This window comes from Podarcis filfolensis, assembly GCF_964270895.1.
Source record: "Podarcis filfolensis genome assembly, chromosome: 10".
In the NCBI taxonomy this organism is placed as follows: Eukaryota; Metazoa; Chordata; class Lepidosauria; order Squamata; family Lacertidae; genus Podarcis; species Podarcis filfolensis.
Window position 1 is genome coordinate 37,991,162 of NC_139612.1, and position 19,802 is coordinate 38,010,963.

Genomic DNA, 19,802 nt, shown 5'->3' on the forward strand with positions numbered 1-19,802 from the left:
CAAGAAACTGCTAATGTTCTCGCTAGCTAAATAACTGTCAACCAATCACTAACATTGGCTGGAAGTGTTAAATGAACCTTCTCTTTTTTTCTGGTTGGGGTATCCCTAATACTCTATTGACCTTTGCTGAACAGCATTTATTTCCTGAGCTGTAAAAGGATACATCACAATTCATATCTAATGATGTTATATCAGTGTTACTGGCTTTAACTGAACTACTTTGGATCAAATGGAAAGTCCCTGTAGGCTATGTGAGCTTTCCTGTCTTAAACTGGTATTCCATGTATAATAATTATCTACTTCTCTCTAGGTAAATCTTCAAGTCCTACTGGAAGCTCATCTTTGTCATTTGTAGTGATAGGGGAGGAATCTGGTAAAAGAAAATCCTCATGTGGAATCACCTGATCTGCATCATCCCAACCAAAGTTATCTTCTTGGGAACCCATACATTGCTGAATCCCCTAGTGACTATGTGAAAAGGTCAGGTAGCTGCCTCCCGGACTTCTCTTGCTTGTCTCTAAAAAAGCAATCACAGCTGCCTATGAGCAGTTAGCTAATATATGGGTCTCCTATTGCTGTGCTCATGGGGGGGCAGGGATGAAAATATAGCAAATATCCTTGGAAGAATCACAACCTGAAAGCATGGTTGTCAGTTCTGGAGAGAGTTGTTAAGAAAAGAAAAGAAAAACCATGGCCGACTCCGTGGCGCTCTTGGGATGAAGTGGCAGGAGGAGAAGAGAGGATTATTTTTCACATGTGTGAAGTCAGAAGCTTTGTGTGCTGTCATAATTACCTTTCAAATGCGGTAAAATAAGATAGAAGGGAATGTCTTGGACAACCTCCAAACTGTGTGCATTTTTTTTTTAAGTTCATTGTTTTGTTTTCAAAATTCTTCCTATAATATGTGCATGGAACCAGGACTGAGTGGGCATTACCCCAGTCCCTTGTGGAACCAGGACCAGCTGGAATTTGGACCTGTGCCCATGCCTAGTCATCTCTCCCTAAGCTGGAAGGAGAAGAAAACACCGTGATTTACTGTATCTAACTGAGTATACATTTGGGATCCTGTACCCTGAGTTATCCCTGTGCACATATCACCTAATCAATAAACTGCTATATACATTTTTGTTCTTTCATCCTGATAGTGATGCCTCCTTGGAGCTAAATAAACCGCCCTGGGAAAATGATTGAAGAGTACTGTAAAAACTCTTACAACAAATAACATAACAAATATATGGTGCTTTGCATTGTCTGCTTCCTCAAAGAGTGGGAAGTTTCAGAAGAGTTTTAAAGCAGTGCCTAAGGCTTACATGTTAAAATGCATGTGCTGGTTGTTGTTTTTTAAACAAATATGCAGGTAGAAAAGATTGCAAGCAAATGAGCATATGGACAGGTGCTTCAAATCCCCAAAGTAACATAATTCCCAAAGTGACAGGCAACACCCTTGTTGTTCCAATTCAACTTTTGCTAGCAGCTCCAAAAGAAAAAAGGATATATATATATATATATATATATATATATATATATATATATATATTCCTCAGGTCAGAACCAAAAGTGGCAATAGCACCAGAGTATTGTCCTCCACTCCACCAGTGACTTGCTTAGGGAGTGCAGGGCAGACCACGCAGCGCACATGACTTTGTCCTCTAAAACTTCACCACCACAACTTCCTCCCAGTAGCCCTTCACTTCAAGTGATGGCCTCACTCTGCCTAATGGTCAGCGTAGTTATCACCAACATATGAATTCTATCCCAGGTTGCAGAAAAATACTAAGAAATCATATTAACAGTAATGAGAAAGTGCAATAATGTCTCTCTGTCTGTTTTTTTTAAAATAAATGTTTATTAAAATTTTCCATCTGAAAATGAAAAAACACATAAAGTTTACAGTCTGTATTTTCAATGACATATTTCCCTGACTTCCCCACACCTCCCCTTCTTATATTCCAATTCAAATTGTTAGTTCAACAAGTTCTTATCCCCAATTTTTAACCTTTTTATATTTAGTTCATTTTAAAGAAAAAACCAATTTTAACTTATAAACATCAATATTTGTACATCAGTGCTCATTCTTAAAACCTTTTTCTAAAGTCGACCCAAATTCCCTTCAATGAATTCCCCAATTTTCTTACAAATAACAAAACAAAATAAAAAAACAGATTATAATTATACACCCTTTGGATTCCCAAACCCCACCACCCCCTTTCCCGGTTTCGATCCCCAACAGATGTCCATCAGTCTTAATCTACTATCAGCCTGGAGACCTCACGTCCGAGGCTCTTAATTCTCTCTCAATTCCTCTCTGCCGGTTTTTTTGATAGTCTTTAGTATTAAACACCAGGTCTCGGAGAAGCTCTGTCCCCATAAGGTCCATGTTTCTTCCAGCCAGACCTCCATACTTAAAAGTGGAGCCCAAATCTTGTTTCTTACTCCTTTTAAGTCCAATTGTCCCGAAAGCTCCAACTTCCACCTTAATCAAATTTGTAATCCATAGGTCTTCAGATCTCCACATAAGGAGATCTCTCCATTCTTCAATCTCCAATTCAAACCAGATTTTCATCATCCAGTACTTATTTTCCTTTGTAACCATCATGTCAGGCCTCTGGCTCGATTTCTTATTTTCCTTTGTAACCATCATGTCAGGCCTCTGGCTCTCCTTTGTCATCTGCAAAATTACAGCTCCTCCTTCCTTTTCTTCAGAAACAACATATGTCTCCTTCTCCACACTCTCAAAACTCTCAAGTTTCTCTTTTTGTCCAGCTGCATGGGCTTCCTGAGTCAAATCCTTATCAAATTCAATGATATTATTTACTGTTAAGTTCAGAGTTGCAACATTTGTAGCCAAAACATCCATTTGGCCTTGTAGCTTTCCCAAGAGAACAAAAACTCTGTCCAACCCAGCTTGAATTTTCCCTCCTCCAGCCATTCTTGTAATGTCCCAAATCCCCCTCTAGAGGGATTTTGGTAACTTAGTATTCTTTCCAGTTCAAATCCAAAAATCAAGTTAGTTTGTATCAGTTCTTCCTTGTTTTCAACAAAATATAACCAAATTGCAACAAATATATCCAGCAGAGACAGCAGAAACAAAGTTCTCTTTTTCCTTCTTGACAGCTAATTTTGACAGCTGTCAAACTCTTCTATATCTCCTCAACAGGCTCTCTCACGGATCACTCCCGGGTCCGGGGGGGGGTGGCACTTCAGCTCTCAAAGTTAACTCTTATCCTCCAATAAAATTATTTATGCTTATACTGCCAAATCGTGAAATTAATATCTTTTACCCAATGAAGAAAAAGAAATTCTCTTGACCTTAGTTAACTAGTCCTTGCTTTAAATTATTTACAAGACGGGGAGGCGGAAATCCTGTTTGCACCTTCCCCGATTGTGCCAAATTCAACAAAAAAAATTCCTTTACAAGTCCAATTTCCGTACTACTCACGGGTTGTTACTTTTAGAATCCAATTGTTCACAAGAAGAAGTCAGCGCTCTCTGACCATGGCATGCGGCTTCACTCCGCAGGAGGAGCAGTCGACTCTCAGCACCGTGCCGCTCACCCCGTCCCCCGTTCCGAAGCCTTTAAAAAGGCTCCTTCGCAGGTCGGGGGGGCGCAAATGGTGCCCGCCGAGTCACCAGGTTCACAGGCTTCAGCGCCTGTGATTTCTGAGGGTCCCCGCGTCACCACTGCGGCCAGACCCAGCTCCTGCGAAGGCGATTCCCTCCGGAGCTCGGAGGGAATCCGCCATTAGCCGATCGCGCTAACCTGGAAGTGTCCCCCCCCCCAATGTCTCTCTGTCTGAATGGAGTGCTACTCAGTTGACAGACTTAAGGGACTACATAAGCAACAAAGGGACTAACAAATTTATTGTGGCATATGTTATGCTTATATTCACTTAAACAAAGCTACCCCTCTGGGAAAGATGCTGCAAGACTCTTTATATATTTGATAGAGAAGACTTTTGTTTTTACACTATTGCTTCTGCTGCTCACAGGCAACGGTGAGGGAAAGGCAGAGAAGAGTCTTGATGTCATGAGGAGGCAGGGATGGATGGATCAAAGTAGACAAGAAATCCAAGCCCTAATACATTCTGGCAGTGGCGTAGCGTGGGGGGTGCAGGGGGGGCCGGCCGCACCGGGCACAACATCTGGGGTTAGGGCAAATCCATGGGTCAGGGGGCGCAAATCCACGGGTTAGGGGCGCAAATCCACGGGTTAGGGGGCGCAAATTACTTGCCTTGCCCCGGGTGCTGACAACCCACGCTACGCCACTGCATTCTGGAGCCATTTACCATGTGTGGCATGAGTTGATTATGATATGTAGAGCAGCGTTCTCCAACCTTTTTCGGTAAGTGCAGACCTCCATATGTTTTGGGGCTACAGTGCCTTGGTCATCCCTAACTATTGGCCATGCTGTCAAAGGCTGATGGGAGTTGTAGTCCAATAACAGATCGAGGGCACCATGTTGTAGCAGCAAAGGATGAGGTTCTGCCTGAGTAGCTTTGCTATATATAAACACTTATGCATCATTTAATTTTATTGTAGGAATGCAGAAAGGAAGCGTGAAAACAAGGAGGAAAAAATGATCCCATTTCTTCCAAGACTATTTCTTTTTCACTTTCCCAAGAACAGCTGGGTAATCAGCTGCTGGCTAGGGAGTCCTACATCTCCATTTATTACAGCCCTTTGTCCATCACTAGTGAAAATAAATGGCCATGCTTCACTACTAAGGGTACTACTGCAGAACAGGGTAGAATAGGGTGGGACGTTTTGAAGTTTCTTCCCATTGGCTCTAAGGTAGGAAGCAATCGGAAAAAGAGCACAGATATTCAGCAGTGAGAAGGAAAATACAGTGCTACACCTTGAAAAGATATTATTTTCTTAATACGGCAAGATTTCTGCCCTACCCCATTTTACAAATCTTTCCTTTTTTCCCCTGAAAAGGATTCTGCTTAGCATTGCAGATGATAAAATACTTATAAAATTACAAGTAAGGTTGCCAACTTTAACTATTCTAAGCGGTAGATTAATCTGCTAATGCCTCTTTAAGTGGGGACCCATTTAAAATAACAAGTGCACCATGAATTGTGAACTGTGCAGCACATGCAGGAAAAATAATAAATATACAGTGGAAATAGAGTGCTGAAAGTTTGAATGAAACCTATTTCCTCCCTATAATCTCATTGCCCACTCCCCTGTGCATGAAAATTGGGGGCACCCATAAATGGAAAAAAAGAAAACCACACACAGGGGTATAATACATTTAAATACTCATTATACATAAACTCCTTTAAATAATGTTTTTCTCCCTTCACAAATGTTTGGCAATAGACATATCTGAAAAGGCGAAATAAACTGATGTTCCCACCCCACCTGCTGAACTGAGTTGATGTTTCAGATGCAAAATTAGATTTTTTAAAAAATTTGGGATGCAAATGATAAAATATGCTCTTGATACTGAAGAAGGTGGCTTTCAAAAACAACAGCTTTGTGGCATGTTGATACCATTTGTCATTATTTCCCATGGTTTTATTCGATTGGCCATTATGTAGATGTGTAATGTATCGGGGGCTACTGAGATTACTGTATCTGAAAGCTCAGCATGGCTCTCAGCTTTATATTATTTCATATACCTGTGGCTCGGCAAAGTAATTTCTGCAGAGATTGCTTGAAATAACATACAATGCAATCTCCTATGGCTTTATCTGGAGGGTATTTTTTTCCAGCTTATATAGACCCCATAAAAATGAAGTAAAGTTACCATATTGCCTTTCATGCTTTGACTTGCTTCTCAGCATGCAATGCAAAACATCTTCCTTTGCTATCCAGACTTCATATAAAAGTACAGTAAATACTTTTGTGGTCCTCTCCCCCCCCTTTTTTGGGTACGTCATGATGTAAGGATAAGCTTATACAGACCCGGCTTGTTTATTAATTCTTATCGCTGTGCACCCATTTGCACTATACATCGAAAGCAGTATCATACCACTTTAAAAGTCATGGCTCTCCCAAAAGGCTCCTGGGAACTGTAGTTTCCTAAGGGTGCTGAGAGTTGTTGGAAAACCCCTCTCAGAGCCACAGTTTTCAGTAGCCAAAACAAACTACAGTTCCCAGGATTCTTTAGGGGATGCCAGGATTCTTTAGGGGATGACTTTTTAAAGTGGTATGATGCTGTGGTAAATGTTGTGACTATAGAAGAGTCAGGATCACAAAAACACACACACACATGGTTTCTGGGATATTTATCCCTTTTATCCAATTTCATGCTAGTGAACACTTCTCTGTCAGCTACAGCATTTGTCAAATTGCTTTAGTTAGAGTTATATCAACCTTAACAACTTACAGAGGCATCTTATTTTTAGATATCCTACATGAAGCCATCTTCTTGAGTATTTTGACCTCTTTATATTTGTATGTGGGTGAGTGGATTTGTGTCTCAGTGTGCCTAAAATAGTTTCTCAGGTGTGAGATCCTGTTATTTTCTCTGTTTCCTTAACTTTATTTTTCAGTTTCTAAAAAGACATAATAAGCAATCTCCATATCCCCACACACACCCCCAGGAACTTTCCATGCAAGTTTGTATAATAGTTTAGAGCTGATTATATTGGCAACTTTTCATCTTAACAGATAGTTACAGAGCAGAGGCAGACTGAAGGCAGTGTGAGCAGTTCTACTGCACTCAGCACTGAGCCTAGGGCATGGGTAGGCAAACTAAGGCCCAGGGGCCGGATCCGGCCCAATCGCCTTCTAAATCCAGCCCGCGGACGGTCCAGGAATCAGTGTGTTTTTACATAAGTAGAATGTGTCCTTTTATTTAAAATGCATCTCTGGATTATTTGTGGGGCATAGGAATTTGTTTATTCCCCCCCAAAAAATATAGTCCAGCCCCCACAAGGTCTGAGGGGCAGTGGACTGGCCCCCCACTGAAAAGGTTTGCTGACCCCTGGCCTAGGGGGATGCTGTGGGGCGTCACAACTATGATGTCATGAATTGAGCAGAACAGAAGGTGAGAGATGGGGGTTGCCTATTTTGGCCTCGCATTGAGCGCTGCTGAAATTTGAAAGACCAAAGTTCTCCCCTGCCCAGACTAAGCCATTGGTAGCTGATGTACTGAATAAGCATGTGCCATCCAGTTTCAAAATCATTTTTGGCCCTTGTGTTCCTTGGTGCTCATGGAACTCCTGTTATTGACCACATCTTTTGTTCTGCAGTTCTTCCTCAAGACAACCTTTTCAGGTGCTTAAGCTTGCATTCTACTTCACCAAAAACATTTTACATGTGAGATATATACGAATATGTCTCCTTTGCAGATAAGTATTTTCTGTTACCTACAATTCAGCGATGTTCTTCAGCAAACATTAACATGCTCATATGGGGAAGGAGGTTTTTCATTGTAGGTTGTATCTATAAATACTGATAACCTTTGTTCACCTCTACATTTTAATTAAAGAGCCATACTATTTGTGAGATTGGAAACACTAAACCCTTTTGAATGTATTGGAATGGCTGGTTCTAATTGTTCTCTTATCAGTTATTTAACTGGCACAGATTTTGATGCATATATAAAGACTGTAAATCGGTGGTGAGATTTCAGCTACTTTATTATTAATTTTATTAATCTCCTTCTGCATGGGTCTCAGGACAATTTAGTTTTAAAACAGGGTTACAATAGTTTTTAAATGGTTTTAAACAGTACCCCCCCCAACAGCTGTGTTTTTTAAAAACAATATAACGTGAATACATAAAACAGAGAACATTTCATCCCACTGGAAAAGCTTGTCCAAACAAAATTCCAGAAACAAATGAGAAGTGCAAATAGTGGGTACCTGTTGTAACACAATAAGAATACAGTGGTGCCTCGCAAGACGAAATTAATTCGTTCCGCGAATTTTTTCATCTAGCGAATTTTTCGTCTTGCGAAGCACAAAATCCCATAGGAATGCATTGAAAATCAATTAATGCATTCCTATGGTCCAAAAAAGTCCAAACAAAGCCAAATTTGGTACAACAAGAGTTTATTAAGTGCTCTTTAAAGTCACACATACTGTAAAGAGCATTTCAAAATTCAAACCCAGAAATTTTTTTTAAAAACAGCAGAGTGGTCCAATGGTCACAGAAAATCATAAAAATGCAGGGGGAAAAAAACAAGCTTCCAGATTCTTGCAAACCCCTCCCCAACACCAAGTCCTTGAATTCCAAAAACCCCAACCCAAAATCCAAAACCCCCCAAAAAAGTTTTAAAAGCTTAACTTACCAAATGGCTGCAAAAGAAGTTTTGGAAAAGCTTCAGAAATCACCAAAGTCTTTAAAAACCTCAAAAAAGGCTACTATGTACACTGCGTTCTATGAGTTGCTCCTCGAAGACAAGTCGCAACTGTATTAACGGTGTTAAGAAAAAGGAAACAAACTTGCAAGACGTTTTCGTCTTGCGAAGCAAGCCCATAGGGAAATCCGTCTTGCAAAGCAGCTCAAAAAATGGAAAACCCTTTCGTCTAGCGTGTTTTCCGTCTTGCGAGGCATTCGTCTTGCAGGGCACCACTGTACTGTTCCACAGAAAAAGGACAGCTCTACTCCAAACTATCATGAAACTATCATGAAACCCTCCTATAGAATACAGTGGCCTGCTAGGTATTTACGGGATAAGTAACTTGGACCTAAGCTGTATCAAGGCTTATACTGAACTTTGTCCAGTATATAAGGTTGTTTTCTATGCAACTAAGATGTCCTTTAATGCCTAATGCCATCAGCTATATTGGGGTGAAATAAATATTTTAGGTACCTTTTAGATTTCATGCCTGGTGGCTAGGGCTATCTAGGCAAGCTGCATGGATCCATGCTCAACATTTTATATTAGTCTTTCCATATAAAGTTATTCCAGTGACAGCTACAGCTATTTTGTATAGCTTTAGTTATAGAAGGGTAGGCAAAACTAATTTGTGCATTTTTTAAAATAATAATATGCATTTATTGGTTCTATTTTTATCAAATTTTCTTGTTGGCTTTAGAAGCCATTTGAAAATAAAATAAAATCCTAGTCCTGTTAGAATTGAGAATGAGAATCTATCAATCAGATAGTTATTATTTGTAGCCAATGACCATTGTGATGTAAGTATAAAAATCCAGACAACCCAATCAAAGAGTAAATTAAACACATAAATTTCCAGAACTGCAAGTTTTCAGAATTTAAAATGGCATGGAACTGAGCAAGGAAGGGTGGACTTGAGTCAGCTGGGGCTGTTTCTGGAGGATGTGCATTTTTTTTGCTCTCTCGAAGGTAGTATAAGCACAAGCCAAAGGGTGAAATGACGAAGGTTGTGGCACTGAGATCTGCAGGTCCAAAAAAGAGAACAACATAACTGACACTCTTTCTTAATTGTTTCCAGAAGGGTAGCTGTAGCTGTCTCTTGCAGCAGAAACAAGGAATGTGTCTTGTGGCACATTAATGACAAATAAGCTTTTTTATTGTGGCATATGCTTTCATGAACTCAAGCCCATTCCATCAGATGCGTTTTTTCATGCTGCCCAACATGAAGTGACACTGTAATATAAAAGGGTGTGCCTTGGCAGAGCCTCTGAAGCTAACAATTTATTGATTTGTTTCCTTGGAAAAATATTTATGCACTGCCAACATAAAAAGCCATGGCAATGTGCAGTAAAATAAACAAACCACCATAATTTAATAAAATCATTAAAAATGGAATAAATTGTCAATGCTGAATTAAACTGGGGTGTTTATATATATATATATATAACACTTAGTGAAACATAAACACTTTCAGCACACAACAAAAGGTTTTAGTGTTCAGTACATACTGTAATTTTAATAATGGATTTGTGGTGTTGCTTTTGAAAAGATTTAAGGTGCATTTGTTTCTAAGACCAAATCCCAAGTAGTGCTGGACTTCATTGCCTTCTCTCTAAATCTAAACAGAGAAGAATTGATTCTTCTATTGTTTCTCCAACACTCTGCTTCTAGATTAACATTCCTGTCAGTAATTGCTTTCCAGTATTTGATTCAAACACTGCAGGGTTGACAGTGGCTACAGATCAAGTTGCTACAAGCTCACCTGAGATATCAAAACCTACATCTGAATCAGATCATGAAGCTACACATCCACCTGAGCCATCTAAATCAGCTCTGACAAACCCAGTTTCTAATGGGGCGGATGGGAGCATTTCAGCTGTTCATAGTAGCTGGGACTGTGTTGGGCAAGGGCGGTACAGCTCAATGGTAGAGCATCTTCTTCACATGCAGAGGGTCCCAGGATCAATTCCTCAAATCTCCAAGTAGGGCTGGGAATGTTCTGCAGCTGAAACCATGGAGAGCTACTGCCAGTCAGTGTAGACCAGTGTTGGCCCAACTTGGGTCTCCAGCTGTTTTTGGACTACAACTCCCAGCTAATAGGACCAGTGGTCCTGACCCTAGCTAACAGGACCAGTGGTCAGGGATAATGGGAATCATAGTCCTCAAACAGCTGGAGACCCAAGTTTGGCCATGCTTGGTGTAGACAATACTGACCTGGAAGGACCAATGGTCTGATACTTGAAGAAAGATAGATTATCTCCAGAAAAGCATCCCCAATGGCTATAAGACAAGTAAACCAATGTGGAACACCTGAGTTGCAGAACTGACCTAGATCTTTTTCTACAAGATACTAAATACCAGGCTTTTCAGCAAAGCTAAAGGCAGTACAGTAGTTCTTGGGGGTGGTCCAAATCATTGTAAAATACAGCAATGGAGTTAAAGACAGTTGTGTTAGCCAGTTGTCTTACCTCTTCACAGGAGCGCAATATATGTCAGGTATGGGGGATTATTTTCACAAATTAAAGAGATACATTCTTACTTTCTACAGAAATTGGATTCCTGATATGTTGTCTGATAGTAATCACATATTATAGTAGATTAACAGTAAATGGCATCTCATTCAACTTTAGTGAAGGGGGTTGGGGGGGCACCCATGCTTATATCATTCATTCTGTTCTGTGCTTAACACCAGCCCCTGTTTATGCTGGTGGAGCGGACCAAAGTGAAGACTTCGGCAATGCAGTCTGCTCTAATTGCCCCTCCCTCCAGGCCACCCCGGATTGGCCAGAATTTGAATCTGAGTTTGGAGGGAACCCAGTAGTCTCCATGGCAGCCAGGGAAGAGCAACAACTGTTGGGAAAAGATGGCGTAACTTTGGGAGGACGAGGGAAGTGCTGCACTGGGTCTCAACCACCACCCACCCTTGAACTGAATAAGTGGTCATTCTTGAGATATGTGATATGTACACTGCACAAATGTGGTGCTCCTTATGGAAGAGAATGGCCAGCACAACCTAAACACCTCTGTATTTCCCTCCATTTATGAATCTAGATCTTGAAAGATCTAGGAAGATCCAATCGAAATAGCTGATTTGCTCACTTTTGTTTGTTTAACGTACTTATTTTTATATGTCAAATGCTGGTGGTTAGGCATTATGCAAGTGTCATGGCCAAAGCACAAAAAAGACATTATTGTGTGCACTTTAAAAGTGTTCTACACAAAATCTTGACATTTGTTTATACTTTGTGTTTTGTGTGTCTGTGGTTAAAATCCTTTCTTCAATAGTGACATCACTACAAAAATTGCAGGAGTTATTTTAAAAATGAACTGTGAAGGAATGCAGTTCTTTCTCAGAACTGACCTCAGGTTCAGTCCTTAGGAAATTGACTTTTATTATTGTTGTGTGAGAATCTGAATGTTGTAATAGTACATTGATATCTTTTTTCCATTGAAGAGTACCATTATATATGTTTTTTTAAAAATAAATAAGTAGTGAAGATAAATTGACCATGCATGCTTGTGAGCTTGCATAGTAGTAGATATTGAACTAGAGAGAATATCAATCATTGAATTTTTGGGAGAATTGGTGGGGAGCGACATGTCCATCATGCTAAGGCTCTTTGAAGAAGAATGGGTTAAAAATGTAAGAAATAAATACATTTAATTAATTATGAGATATATTAAACCAGAATTACACTGTGTTCTGTTCTAAAGCATAATCCTGTAATGTATTCTTACTATGTGAATTTAACGAAGCATGGATGGATGAAGAACAAAGAAATTGTTGCCCACCACTCATAAGGGGACAGACATAACTATGCACCTTCACATGTTTGGGGACTTCACAAACATACTTCTGGGACCTGGCTGCATGGAGACAACAGAAGATGAAAAGATGCAGAGGTAGTTAAGACACCTTCTTCTTATTTGCTGCTTCTTCCCTGAAAATGCCTTTCCCAAAGCTACATAAAATGTAGTTATATGTGTCACCTGACACTGGGCACATCTTTTAAATAAGATTAACACATTCCATTACTAGTTCTAGGCTTTCTTCAAAGGCATTTTATTCCAAAAAGTCCATCCCCCATAACCAGGTCACTGCACGTTGCATCTCCAAACCGCAAAGCACTTAAATCTAGTGACATGACTGCCTTCACTCAGGAGCAGTACTTTCTCTAGAAATTTATTATCAATTTCTGTTTTCATTGCTCCCCTCCCCCCACCAAAAAAACACATACTTTTTGGGGGCAATCCTTAACACACCTAAAGGAGACCAAATATCATGTAACTTTATTATGGGGTGTATTTTATCTTATTTATTTATAAAATTTATAAACTGCAAGCACTCTCCAAGCATTGTGCAGATAAAATAAGAGACAAAACATCATTAAAATTCAATTTAAAACATACATAAAATCATCATTGTTAAAAAGAAGAATACACACACACACAAAAGTATATTTGAGCAAATGTGTTTAGGATTGAACTGCATGGCTTTTTTTTCTAATTTTGGGCATACCAAGATACCTTTGGGTGTCCTAGGAAACATATGCTACATATCTCCAGTGATTACCATATTGTTACAGAAAGGTCACTCAAATCCATTTCTTAAGGCCACTGCAGATAGTTCTCTTTTGTGCTGGGTTTCATAGTATCTTCTTGACCTTCTTTTAATACCAGTTTTAAGCTTCTAAAATGCAGCACTGAGATGTGTATTTATGCCGTAATGCTCTCATGTGGAAAATTAAAGGAGCTAGATGTGGTATGTACTGTCTGATAAATGTATCATTCTAAAGAATTTTTGTACCCCTTCCTTATATGTTAGAGCAGATGTGACAGCAACTGTTGGATCAACCTTAGTCTGTTGTTTATTTACCCAAATGGCTATCATTTTCCTTTATTCAGTTTCAGCAATGCTATTCTGGTTTTCTCCCTCTCCACAATGCTTTCTGAAGCCTTCAGTTATGTTGCTCACTTGTGAATTTCTAGATTAAGATGCCATCTATGAAAAGCTGGATGTCTTCTCCCTTGGTAGCAGTAATGTTCTTTGAAAAATCTGCAGTGTAAATCATAACCAAAATGTGGGCTTTTTAAACACACACATAGACCACTATGTCCTACACAGATAGCACCTTGGGGAGAACTCCAAGGTAGCGTCAAGTGCGCAAAAAATAGTAATAATACTGGATCACAGTGAATTCTCCATATGTTTTACCTCCAACTCTGATTAGAAGTACCATTATCTTCCTTTATTTAATTAGTGGTGAAGACTAGGGATAGACAAATCTGTCAATTTCAGATTTTCTCAGTTTCTTATTTTTCCAATCCTAATTTCAGTTCATTTCATTTCCATATCATTTATGTTCTCACAAATGTTTGTTAGTATTTTAGCATCTGTTTCTTCTGATGTGAATTTATTTGCAAGCAATTTTTGCCTAACAATATGCATTCTGAGAGCAACTTTCCTTAATATAATGAATTTTTGTCTGCTATCTCCCCCAGTGAAGGAGTTCCTTTTGCACACATTTACACTTTTGTAGATATATTTTGGCTGTAGAACTGCTTTGTAAAATTCAGAGAAAGACTCTCCTCCTGCAAAAGAGGGGAGTGGTTGTGGGCGGGAGCCAATCTCCGCCTCAAGCAGGGGGCGTTTGCCCCCTGCCACCCACTCACCTGGCTGGCGCAACACGCCCACGGGCAGGAACCCAACCAGGTGCCTCGGAAGGGGCGTGGACGGCAGCTTAACTCGCTGCTGCGCATTGGAATAATGTGTTGTGGTGTGTGGAAGGGCTAGGTGTGGCCATCGCCTACGCCTTCAATTTTTGGGTATTCCGTTAAAGGAATCCGGTGGTCGTGTATTCTGTCCGATGCCTGTGTGATGGGGGGCCATGGCACGACCCTCGGTGACATCAGGGGAGAGCTTATAGTTGGATTAGCATCAACAGGCTCCACCTACTGGTGAATAAACCCCCTTTTAGACTCGCCCCTCTCTGAGTGGGTGGAGTCAACTGACGTGATCCAATGCCTAAGCCAATACCTTTTCACTTGCTGTAATCAATTAAGTTGTGGCCTTTTTATTGCCCATTAACCTTATATCATGTGTCCGTGTGTTTTCATTCCCCTACGCGGGGATCGGGTCCTCGAACCACAACTGTGAATTTTGAAAGATTGCTTTGTTTCAGTTTGCATATTGTTTTCAAAAGTGCAGATTAGGTTTGTGTTGACATACAAACTGAGCCAAATTTCTCCTCCTTCTCTTATGAGAACATAAATGTAGTTTAGACCCTATCCCTCAATTTCTACTAAAAACCATACGCATTCTGTTGGCATGCTACTCTTTCTATATATATTTTTAAATGATATTTTTGAGAACCTCAATTATTTACATGTATCAAACAGAAATACCAGTAAACAAATAAAACTCTGGACCGAAGGAAAGGCCCAGCAGCTAACAACGGCATGACAGCAAAAGTTTCATAGCGTTATTTCTTGTTCTGCTGTTTCTATTATTACTAAGCACAGAGAACCTCTTATAATTTCTTTTTTTAAAATGCAAAAGCCATAGTTCTAGATATGTGATGTGGAGTAGCTCAGTTCTATTACCTCTGTTGTATATTCTGTAGGCAGCTTCCTTAACAACATCAGAGAATAAGCTCCCTCTTGGTTTGTTCTGCCCTCTAGCATATACAATTTATTTTAATGAGACCCAGAGCATGGCAGGTTCTCCATCTTAGCACTGCCACTATTTGCTCAGGCACTATTGCCAATGCAATTATTTCTTGTTTGTTGATGACTTTTATATCTAGCGCACAAATCACCCCTGTGAGTTGAGGTCACCATTGTAAGCCCCTTCATTTTATTTGATTACCTTCCATTTCTCCCCCCCCCTTTTTTTTAGTCTCTCTATCATACAAACAGGGACCACATTGACTCAAGAACAAATAGCCATTTCCCCCAATTTGATAGTCCAGTTATGTGCTGCTTCAGTGTATGCAGATTGCAGGATCTTCTTCTACCAAGTTGTTATTCTGTCCCTTTCTTTTTATGCTTTGACTATTCCATTCTAGCTACAGAATGAGGCCATGCGCCTTGCTTTGTGATTCCAAATCTGATTGCTGCAACAACTTCTACATCTTCCAGCATTTTTCCAACATTACAACTCTGTAAAGGGAGGAAATGCCCATCTCTATAAGCCTTTTTCTAGCTTTAGATACTAATATACACTGATATCCAGGTGATAATTTTCAAGCTAAGGGGACAAGTCATACCCACCAACTAGGATCGGGAATGGGTGGAAGCAGAAACAGCTAAGATCAGGGTATAGAAGCTGTATGGAGAAAAGAGCCAGGGTGGATTTGAAGAAGGAAGTTACGTTTTAGCAACTTGCTTGACAAACACCTTTGGGAAAATATTCTCCAGACCTGTCTATACATAATGCATGGTAGTGGGATAATTCATTGGCACCAAATGATATGGCAGTTTAATTTATGTCTGCAAATGTCTGTGCAGTTCAACTGTTGGATGGTATGAAAGTTTCACTGATTTCTGCAATGGGTCTGTAAGATGCAAGCTGTATTATGTAAGTAATTATTCACAAAGGCAATATATGAAAATTTGTAATTATTTAATATGCATTACAATATGAATTTTATACATGGTTTTTGATTTTGTGTCTGTTCTTCCATCTTGCTGTGGTGCTTCTCCCCTGCCCCCACCACGTTGTCCATTTTAGGTTTGCTATAGGTCATCCTAGTCATCAGCAGATCTAAAACACATCATTTCGATTTCAGTCTGCTGAGTTCCACCAAAGTCAAGCTCAAACACCATGAGTCAATTGCTTAACCCAGTTTTGGGTATGGGGTGTGAAGTGGGGCAAGGGGCTACTTGATGGTTATTCTGCAAGTGCTGGAATAGTTCTGAGAAAGTGCTTCATGCATTCAAAAGTATCCTTTGCTGAAGGAAGGCTTTTTTAAAAAAAGAGTAAATACTTTGAGTACTGGCTTTTTGGAGTTTCCAATTCATTGCATATCTAGTGACCATTTGGGCTGGAAAGACTGTAATCTGCTACTTGCAAAACACTTCCATACAGAAGCCTTATAGTGTTCCCTATTTTGTATTTTTAATAAATAATAATAAAAAAATAATAAATAAAAAAATTCCAGTAGCAGCTTAGAGACCAAAGAAGTTTGTTCTGGGTATAAGCTTTTGTGTGAATGCACACTTCCTCAGATACTTCAGGTATCTGAAGAAGTGTGCATGCACACGAAAGCTTATACCCAGAACAAACTTAGTTGATCTCTAAGGTGCTAATGGACAATGTTTTAATGTTTTAATTTATTTCGACTGCATTAGACCAACATGGCTACCTACCTGAATCTTGTATTTTTAAACAAATGATTATAATAAAAGTAATAGTGACTGGTATGGGCAAGCTACTTTGCCTGTTTCATTTTCCCATTAGTCTCCCAAATAGCGGTTGATATTCAACGCTAAGTATATTCCAAGTCTTGTGACCTTTTTCTTAAACAAAACAAAACTCCATTGGTTTCGGAGTATGATTCTGTTGGGTATCGCTTATTAAATTTAACACTGGTTTAAATTTTATAAAGGAAATATATCAGTTTATGAAGATATTCATGTAATATCGCACAGACTTACTACAGACAACTGAATCGAAGACATGAAAGCAGCAGTGCATCCTTAAAAATGAATCACTTTTATCATCATATATTTCCTTTATGTCTTTCACCTCAGTGATTTGTTATGAAGGCAAAACACTACTGTAGCATCAGAATAAAATGGAAATATTTCCAAAAGTTTTTAACAAAAATCCCAAGAGTCAGTATACAATGAAAATTATTCAATGCCTGAAAGTAAGGAATCCACACTTTTGATGTTCATAGCCATGATTCATTTGAGAATCTTGGTTACTTAATAGTAAATAAATTAAGAGGATAATTACGAAGTGAGTTCTGATTACAATATTCAAATCCGTTCTTGGTATAAGCAGCTGGTATCTGATAATGGAATTATTTGCCTACATATTCATATTTAATTATAAGGAATGGTAAGAAAAGTCACTGTGATAGAAAAACAGATACATACTACCATGAAAATTTTCTTTCCCTTGAGAAGGAAGGGTTTCAAAGTTTGGAGATTCTAGAGAATGAACCTTGACTTGACCCCAGCTATGTGTTTGACCATCACTGACATATGGCATCTCCCCAAGCATTATTCTCTGTATTTTACAAATAAAATCATACTGTGACAGAAGTGGCACATCTGTGATCTGAAAACCATCACAGATTTCACTTGAGGTTTCATGGAGTCAAGACCAAAAACAAAATAAAAACATCTTTATATCCTGAATCCAAATAACATCAGTAGAAGGAGAACACAAATCAAACACTCAGTGGGACATGTGTTACACCTTTCACACAACTGCACCACCTCAGGATGCATGTCATATTTGACAGTATCCACAGCTTAACATCTCCTAGGGAATCTTATCCCTGATACGTTCCTTCTGAGTCAGTATTGTCCACTCTGATGGGTAACAAACAACTCTCCAGGGTCTTAGACAAGGTTTGACATATCATCTGCTCCTTTGAACTGAGAGTACAGGGGATTGGACCTGACTTTCGCATGCCAGACCAGAGATACTTTACACTATGAAAGCATTTTCAAAGAAAAGTAATCACCTGCTTGTATTTTGAGAAAGTTCAAACCTTTCAGAGTTAGTTGAGTACGGCCATGCTAGTGTAGGAGGTGAGTTGAGGACAACCTGTCAGATTAGATTTTCTGAAATACTCCAAATGTCAAACCTTCAAGGAGTGCCTTATAAATCAATAAGAAGTTCAATTTTTTTAAATGTTGTTAAATATTTTGAAAAAGAAGACATGCCTCTTACAAAAGATACAAAAGGAAAAGTTGAGTGATGTTTCCTAAAGACAGGAACCTCTAAGATGGGTTAGTCAACCTCATTTTGTCACAATTCCTACAATCTCAGTGGAAGGGGACATGTTTTGGAGAAGGAGTGGATAAGCTGTGGATCACTAGATGCCAATGTACTGCAACTTCCATCATCCTTGACCACTGGCCAAGCAAGTTAACTGGTGTTGATGGGAGCTGGAGTCCAACAACACCTGTAGGGCCACAGGCTAGCACCCCAGCTCCCAATTTAGAAGTCATAGCACCTGAGGGGAAATCAGTTCCCTTTATCTCTACTTCACGTCTCTTTTCCATGCCAAAGCCCAGCACATAATCTTCCTTATCATAATTACTTCTGAAATGTTAAATATTCACCAAAGGATGGTGATTTAAGATGTCCACTTAATGCTTCTGGCTCTTCCATCTTCTCTGTTATTATTCTTACGCCTGACAAACGTGATTTGCCATGTCTTTTCCATGAACTGACAATATCAGTTCTATAAACAAATTAGAAAGCACAGCTAACATGTGTCAACTTGTAGCTAGTCGATTCATCCCACCAGCAGTGTCAGAAACTCCAGATATGACCTATTTAGTCATAGATTTTAAGAGGCATGCCAGCAATGTGTTGGAAGAAAAGGAGCTTTAGTATGATCTGTAAGCATGAAATATCATGCTGAAAAACAGAAAAAGGACATCTGTGCATCATTTCAACTATCAGGTTTCCCTCCCGGGTTTCTTTCCTACATCTCCTTAGAATATATGTGTCTCACTGCTGACACACACACGCTGAAGCCAGCAATGTTACATCAAGAATAATTTCATGATACACCAATCTCAGCCTGAATGCAATTGCTGTCATTTCCAGCAAGCAGAACCTTGAAACAGTTTGAATGCTGACTTCTCTGCAACACAGTAAAATGATCCCTATTTCTTTCCTTTTTTTAAAAAAAAAGGGGGGGTCTACCCAAAGCACCACATGCTTAAAAGTCTTCTTAAGTCACACAGAACTTTGTTACTACTATTATTTCATTACTCCTGTAGATTTTTAATGCATTCATGTCCTTGGCTGCATAATAAACTTTTATCGGGATGCTTCTGAAATTAGGAAGGCAAACGCCAGTCACGTTTATCATATTTGATGAAATGTCTTGATATTAAATGACTTGTAATACCTCAGAACATACTGAGCCACTGAAAATAATTCATGTACTTGCGAAACTTTTCCGAGCTTCTCGGAAGCATTCTACCATTTTGTTCAACCCACCAGTATCAACAGTCATAGATGGGTATCTGCTTCCCCCCAAAATGTTTTCTCAGTCTCAGTGCTATGATTCATTGTAGAAAAATGATCAGGGCAGCCAATGTGAACTTATACTAAGACAGCTTGCAGGTGTGTGTGTGTGTGTGTGTGTGTGTGTGTGTGTGTGTTTGCTGACAGAGCATTTTATGGTACGGTAGGAGATACAGACCAATAGTAAGCAGTTCAGAGTATTTTACCTGCAACCATGCTGCAATAAAGTGCCATCATCATTCAATCAATAGAGGTTACTTACTTAACATTTGCTTGAAC

At 39.4% G+C, this 19,802-nt stretch overlaps 1 protein-coding gene across 1 annotated transcript in view; it reads right to left on the reverse strand.

Moving 5' to 3' along the window:
* MGAT4C (MGAT4 family member C) overlaps nt 1–19,802 on the reverse strand; it is a 320,040-nt gene that overhangs the window by 299,803 nt on the left and 435 nt on the right. The gene's annotated exons all lie outside the window — the stretch shown is intronic.